Below are 7,694 nucleotides of genomic sequence, written 5' to 3'. Positions count from 1 at the left end.
GCTCTTCAACACAGCAACTGAATGCCATGATGTCTCTTCTTACATAAAACTGCAGGATATTGCATGATTAGGGTTAATGGCAGGCGACTTCTGCTTTGCCTCTTCCAACTCAGGCCGTGCTTTTTGCTTTCCCTCGCCCTTTGTCCCCCAGCCCCCTGCCTTCCAAGCTGCCTTGCTCCTGCTTTCCTTCTCCTCTCTGACCTGCCCAGAGCCTCGACCCTCCAGGTCCCCACCATGTGATTAGGCTTTTCGGGTGGCCCTCTTGACTATCGACTGCTGGCCACTCAGCTGACATGGTTCCTTTTTTCTCTCTCCGTCCTTGCCTGGCATCAGCATCCCCAGAACTTCCCAGAAACTCCTCAGGGGACCTCCGTCTTTATTCTGGAAATACAACGCAAATGCATCAGGATTAAGGAAGAGATCAGAGCTTTGGCTTCAAAGCCTGTCACTTTACGTGTGTAAAAAGTGTCCTGAAAAGACTGGAAACCAATCCCCACTGTATGCACAAAATATTCGGATGTGCTAATTAAGTGTTACATCTGAAAAGAATGAGACTGCTCCTTGGTGTTTAAAATTAAAGGTTGTAAATTTAATTAAACAAAAATTAAATTAAATTAAATTAAATTAAATTAAATTAAATTAAATTAAATGAGGGGGCACCTTCTTGGCTCCGTTGGTGGAGCACACAACTCTTGATCTTGGGGGTTGTAGGTTTGAGCCCCACACTGGCTGTAGAGATTCCTTAAAAACAAAATCTTTTTAATTTTTTTTAAAAATTAGTTAAATGAAATTAAATGACGTAGACCACCTTCCGCTGCCTCTACCTGCGGTGCGATGGCCAGATCCAAGCACGACAAGAAAGTTTCCTTCACCAAAACTGCCAAGAAAGGCTTAGAACTGAACTAGAACCTGACAGGAGAGCTTTGGAAGTGTGTGGACATGCACGAGTACCGTTTCAGCGTCTCCGTGGCTGGTCTCCAGGGATCCAGCCAGCGGAAGGACATCCAGAACGCCGGGCAACATAGCCAGACGTTCTTTGGCAAAAACACAAGTGATGATGGCTGCCTTGGTATGAAGGCCATCTGACCAGTACAAAGACACCCTGCGTCAGGTCAGCCAGAGGTTCAGGGGTGACGTCTGTCCCCTTTTCACCTACCGCAGGACGAGGTGAAAGTGGTTCAGGAGACACAGGGAAATGGACTTCGCCAGAGCTGGAAGCAAAGCAACTTTCACCATGACCCTGGACCCCGGGGGAGGGGGGGGGGGGAGGGGGGGGCTGAAGCAAGCCCCCCCCCCCACCATGGAGCCACAGAGGAGGCAACTGGGCCTGTCCAAGGTGTGCAAGGAGGGCGACGTGCTGACCCCAGAGCAGGCCCGCGTGCTGAAGCTTTTTGAGTGTGAGATGGCTGAATTCAAGGTAACCATCAAATACACGTAGGATGTGCAGTCCAGGAGGTTCCAGCGGCCGGGAGATGACTTGGCTGAGAGCGCGTCCCAGCTGGCAGGAGAATCAGAAGAGTCAGAGGGGGTAAGACTATGGCTGACAGGGGCTTGAGGCCAGGACGCAGGGAACCACTGCCCCGCTGGGGGAGCAGCTGTCTCACTGTTTATTTTGCTGTGAATGCAGACAAAGGAGGGCAAGGGACAGATTGTTATTCTACAAGAAATAAAAGTGCAGGGTGGCTCCCTTTGGACAGCAAAGAGGACTTTTCTTAGAATAAAGGCCTTGGCTTTGGGCTTTTGTTTGGATTCCCAAGATTCCCCTCTGTGTACTTGGACCCAGCTTCCAGCACTGGGCTCCTGCGTGGTGGCCGGGGACGTGACAGTCATCACTTCTCTACCTGGGCCCTCCACGCTGCCACCCTACTGGAAAAGAGGGTTTGCATTTGCCCAGAAATACAGGAACCCTGGCTGCCCCTTCTACCCCTTGCTTTCTCTCCCTCCTCCCCACACTCCTTACCATCCCCCCCTTCTTCCCTCCCAAGCCAGGGCCAAGAGTCTGTTGTTTTTTTTAATGTTTACTTATGTATTTTGAGAGAGAGAGAAATGTGAGCAGAGGAGGGCCGGAGGGAGAGGGAGACAGAATCCCAAGCAGATACCATGCTCAGGGCAGAGTCTGACACCGGGCTGTATCCCACAGCCATGAGCTCATGACCTGAGCCGAAATCAAGAGTCGGATGCTGGGACACCTGGGTGGCTCAGTCGGTTAAGCATCCGACTTTGGCTCAGGTCAGGATCTCAAGCCCCGCGTCGGGCTCTGTGCTGATGGCTCGGAGCCTGGAGCCTGCTTCGGATTCTGTGTCTCCCTCTCTCTCTGCCCCTCCCTTGCTCACACTCTGTCTCTGTCTCTCTCTCTCAAAAATAAATAAATATTTAATAAATTAAAAAAAAAAAAAGAGTTGGATGCTTAACCCACCAAACCACCTGGCATCCCCACGGCTAAGAGTCTTACAGAAGACAGGAAGCTTTTACAAAGACAAGAGTAAAGCCACTGCTGCAACTCTGAGTGGATATAAAAACTGTTCCACAAGAAAAAATGAACATGAAAACTCAAAACTAAATGAATTAGGTTAATATTTTACTAGGTTCAAAGAGCAGCCAATGTAGAGTATGCTAGCCCAAAGATGACTATATAGGTAGAAAACTCTAAATATCCTATCATCACTAATAAATTACCTTGACAATCTACTAGCTTCAATATAATTATATGGAAAACTACATAGATCGTATTAGAAGATCCCTTGAAGAGAACAGACTGTAAAATATAATCATCTAAGCTAGGGGAAGAAGAACATCAACGCCCTACAGCAATTGTTCCGGAAGCGTGTTCCCTGGACAAGAACAATCCCCCGGAAACTTACGAGAAGCACAGACTCTCTGGTCCCACCCAGATCTGCTGGATCAGGGACTCTTGGGGTGAGGTCCAGTAGTTTAATCTGTGTTTTAATAAGCCCTCAGGTAATCTTGCTGCATACCCAACTTTGAGAATCACTGCCTGAAAATATACCTACTTTGCTAATCGAGTATAAAATGTGCAGGTTTTTGTGTTACTGCGGCTTTCTGGCTTTTCAGGAGTAGAAAAGTACCTTGTTATAGTAGAGATAAACAGATATGAAACCCCATCATCAGCAGAAGAGATTCTTTGTGACAGCAGGAGCCTACATTTCAACTAGTCTTGAAGATTTGTGTTTGTGGTTTAACAGTCTAAGAGACAACTCTGCAGGTTCTGGGTGTCCGAATTCTTCCTGCCACAAGCCAGATTGAACACATTATAAGAAGCACAAGAGTGGGAATTTGTTCCTCTTGATCAATATCTCCTAATGAACTTTTAGAGAGAGGAGAGTAGGGCTTTTGGTGTTAAAGAGGTATGGGAAGGGTGTCAACCTTTGGCCCATATTCCCATTGACCTTAATTGGATGACCGCCCCACCCCCTCACTACCAAGAAGATCCTGAGATGACAGCTGAGATCACATAGTTTTTCTGGGGGGTGCCGGACAGCACCAGAATGGGAGGGGAAGTGATACCCGGAAGGGAAAACTGCCAATAAGGCAGCTCTCAAGGTGGGTGAGTAAATCTTCATCCCGTGGCGAAGCTTAGGTAACTGGCGTAGAGCACGTTCCTCAGAAATGGACTGGCCAAGGGGTGAGGGAACTGGGGTATTTATACCCCCACACGTCATTCCTAAGAACTTCTGGCGCCTGTCCAACAGAGGTCCAGGTACTTGCCACCAGAAAATGCTGCCTGACGTACACAGACAAGTAAAGGGGATCCCAGGTGTCACGGATTGATCTCCCATAGCATTAGTACCTGCAAGGTCGAACGATAAAGTCGGGTCCAGGTCTAAAACTGGAAAATGAAGAGCCACTGCTTGAGACGGAGTTTTATTTTGTTTCATTCCTGAAGCAGCAAATAAGCTTTTCGAATGATCGAAATCAGATAAGAAACAGATGGGTACACATGTCTCACCACTGCTTCCTTTGTGCCTCCAGCTCACAATTTTGTGGTCTCAGCAGTTGTACTGAGAAGAGCCTACTGTTGGGGTTGATGACCTTTTATTGCCTCGGACACACAATTTATCCTGCTAAATAAGACATCAGTTACGGTGCACAAGCATCAGGTTTGTGGGTCTTTTGAAAAGGAAAAAATAGCCTTTTGCCTTTAAAAAAATTTTTTTTAATGTTTATTTATTTTTGAGAGAAAGAGACAGAACGTGAGTGGGAGAGGGGCAGAGAAAGAGGGAGACACAGTATGTGAAGCAGGCTCCAGGCTCTGAGCTGTCAGTACAGGGCCCGATGCAGGACTCAAACTCCCAAGTGGTGAGATCCTGACCTATGCTGAAGTTGGATGCTTAACCGTGGCTCCCCAGCCTTTGGTCTTTTTAAATATAAACGGACACCTAAAAACCACCAGACAATGAGAAAAACTAGCAGCATAAGGGAGAAAGGCAAAAAAAATAAGCAAACAGAACAAATTGACTCTTGAAGAATTAGAAAGTTGGAAAGAAGAGAATGTCACAAAAACACAAATTCTAAAAGACGTGACATGGTAGAGTATCCATAAAACAAAGACAGGATGTTGTTTTTTTAAAAAAAGAACAATAAGGAAATACTTTTGAAAGTTAAACACATAATTGCAGAAATAAAATTTTCATTAGAGGTCAAGGAAATCAGAATCAAGGGCGAAAATACAAAGAGCTAAAAACTAGAGAGAACAGATTAAGAGACATAAAGGGCGAATCAGGGAAGTACAACGTTCTACTACGAAGGAAAAAAGCAGAAAAAATGGAAAGGAGAAAGTATCTAAAAAATAGTACCTCCTGGGACACCTGGGTGGCTCAGTCGGTTAAGCATCTGGCTCTGGCCATGATCTCATAGTTCGGGGGTTCGAGCCCCACTCAGGCTCTCTGCTGACAGTGTGAAGCCTGGTTAGGATTCTCTCTCTCTGCCCCTCCCCCACTCCCACGCTCCGTCTCTCTCTCTCAAAATAAATAAACTTAAAAAAAAATAGTACAACAATGGGGCTTCTGTTTCTGGCTAGCGTGGAATAACGCAGGCCAGATTCACTCTCCTGACTTAAATTATCAATACGCAAAAAGACAAAATATATTTTAGATAGATAATTGCTAGATAATAATAGGCAGCTCAAGACAGCACTGCTGAGAAAGGAAAAACAAACAAGATAAGCTCTGTAATTGCCCAAGCTGACTTCCTGGAGATAATTTCCAGCCCTCGGCACAGGAGGGAGGAAGCCAGAGTCTTGTGAATTGAGAATACGGAGCCCAAGCAAGCTGAGACAGTCGGATCTGGCAGGGCACAGTGCCAGAGAGGACAATGCCGCGCACAGAGAAAGCTCTGGAGGTCTGCAAAGGGTCCCCCGAGGTATCTGGTCACATGAAGTGATCAGAGCATGTATTGTGAGGCAACTGGAAGCGAGGGAAAGAACCACCCCCCAAAAAACAAAGATGACCAACCCAACAGGCTCTTACACGATGGGAATAGTTCACCGGCCAGAGTGGAAAGCCTCATAATTCATGGGGCATTGGGAAGAGTACTCAGGAGAATATGAGTGGGGCAAATTCAGCCCCACATTAAACACTTCCTTGGGGACGCCTGGGTGGTTCAGTTGGTTAAGCCTCCAACTTCGGCTCAGGTCATGATCTTGCGGTCCGTGAGTTCAGGCCCCGCATCGGGCTCTGTGCTGACAGCTCGGAGCCTGGAGCCTGCTTCAAATTCCGTGTCTCCCTCTCTCTTTGCCTCTCTCTGACTCATGCGTGCACACACGCACACACTCTCTCTCTCTCTCAAAAATAAATAAACATTAAAAAAAATTGTTTTTAAATAACACTTCTCTGGTACCACCTAACAAAACAAGCCTCAAGAGGACAAAACTATTTCCAAGTAACTTAACTACATCCCAGAATGAAACTGAAGCATATTTATAGGATTACAGAAATTTCCAATACCCAATAATGTAATATTTACAGTGTCTGTCATCCAAACAAAAATTGCCAGGCATGCAAAGAGGCAGGAAAATACAACACAGAATGAGAAGGAAAAGAAGTCAATAGAAACAATAAATAGAATTAGCAACTCAGAATATTAAAACAGTTACTGAAATCATATTTCATATGTTCAAGAAGGTAGAGGAAAGCATTAGCATGTTAAAGTGAGACATGAAAATTTATTTTTAAACTTATTTATTAAATAATACGTTTATTTTTAACTTATTTGTTAAATAATAAGTTTATTTTTTAACTTATTTATTAAACATAATTTATTTTGGGGGTACCTGGGTGGCTCAGTTGGTTGAGTGTCCAACTTCAGCTCAGGTCATGATCTCGCAGTTCATGAGTTCGAGCCCCGCATCAGGCTCTGTGCTGACAGCTTGCTCAGAGCCTGGAGCCTGCTTCGGATTCTGTGTCTCCCCCTCTCTCTGCCCCTCCCATGCTTATGCTCACTTGCTCTCTTTCTCTCTCTCAATAATAAATAAATGCTAAAAAAAGAAATTAAAAAACAAAACATAATTTATTTTTAAAAACCCAAATCAAACTTCTAGAGATGAAAAACACAACGTCAGAGATGGAAAATATACTGAATTAGGGTTAACAGAGATTAGACACTGCAGAAGAAAAGATCAGTGCACTGGATCACATCGCAACAGAAACTACCCAAAACTAAAGCCAGGGAGGAAGAAAAGAAAAGAAAAGGGGAGGGGAGGGAGGGGAGGGGAGGGGAAGAGGAGGGGAGGGGAAGGGGAGGGGAGGGGAGGGAAGGATCCCAGCGAGCTACACCAGAATTTCCAGCAACCTAATATATGTGTATTTGGAAAGAGAAGAAAGAGAGGGAGGGAAAGAAAAAAACATGTTTGAAGAAGTCATGGTAGATAATTTTCTAAACTTGATAAAAACTAAAAACCCACAGATCCAAAAAGCCCGCAAGCTCCGTTTCCTTCAGCTGAGGAGAGACTCCAGGTTTTCAAATGGGAAGGGCCCGCTGAGTGATGTCAAGCAATCGAGTGTCCAGGGAGTCAGCTAGGACAAGAGCCCAAGTGCAATAAAAAGCAAGGCTGTATTCATGTCCTGCCCCAGGCCAAACAAGAGAGGCGAACCGGCTTGCAGTGCTCCCTTTTCCCCCAGAAGTGCTCAGGGAAGTGGAGTAGGTGAAGCACCCGGGGTGGGAGAGCTCTCTCACCGACAGAGGCTTCCGAGCAAAAGAGACTGGGGAGAGTGGAAAGGCAGTGAATCCACCTGGAGGTTTCTGGATTACAAACATGTATCTGAGCCTGGCTGTCCCGGGGCGGCCCGAGTTTTTGTCTGCAACGCCCTCTCTCAGACGGCAGTGCCCTGCTGTCATCAGGGAATGCCATCAGAAAGGCATGACCGCCCACTGACCCGTGAGCTGGACCAGGCCTCTCAGAGGCTCCTTGGAATGTGGGTTTGGCTCGCCTTGCTCCACGGACACAGTCTTGAGATCGTGACACACTATTGAAAGCCCCCCGCATGGTGTATGGGACTGAACCCAGTTAGGGCCTCTATCAAGATTTGGTTTCAGGGCGGGAGGGTGGGGATCCATTCATCTTGCTGCCGTCCAAGACAAGCCTCGTTTGTAAATCCACCTTGCTTAAAATGAACCATTGGGACCTCATGAAGATAAAAAGCTTCTGCACTGCCAAGGAAACAATCAACAAAACTAAA

At 46.1% G+C, this 7,694-nt stretch overlaps 1 pseudogene; it reads left to right on the top strand.

Moving 5' to 3' along the window:
• Positions 1 to 834: 834 nt before the first annotated feature.
• Positions 835 to 1,677, top strand: LOC128777233 (mRNA turnover protein 4 homolog; annotated as a pseudogene).
• The last annotated feature ends 6,017 nt before the right edge of the window (positions 1,678 to 7,694 follow it).

Source organism: Panthera pardus, unplaced genomic scaffold (assembly GCF_024362965.1).
Source record: "Panthera pardus isolate Hobbes unplaced genomic scaffold, ASM2436296v1 HiC_scaffold_16, whole genome shotgun sequence".
NCBI lineage: Eukaryota > Metazoa > Chordata > Mammalia > Carnivora > Felidae > Panthera > Panthera pardus.
Note: the sequence above shows the minus strand (reverse complement) of the source record. Positions and strands in the feature narration are given on the sequence as shown.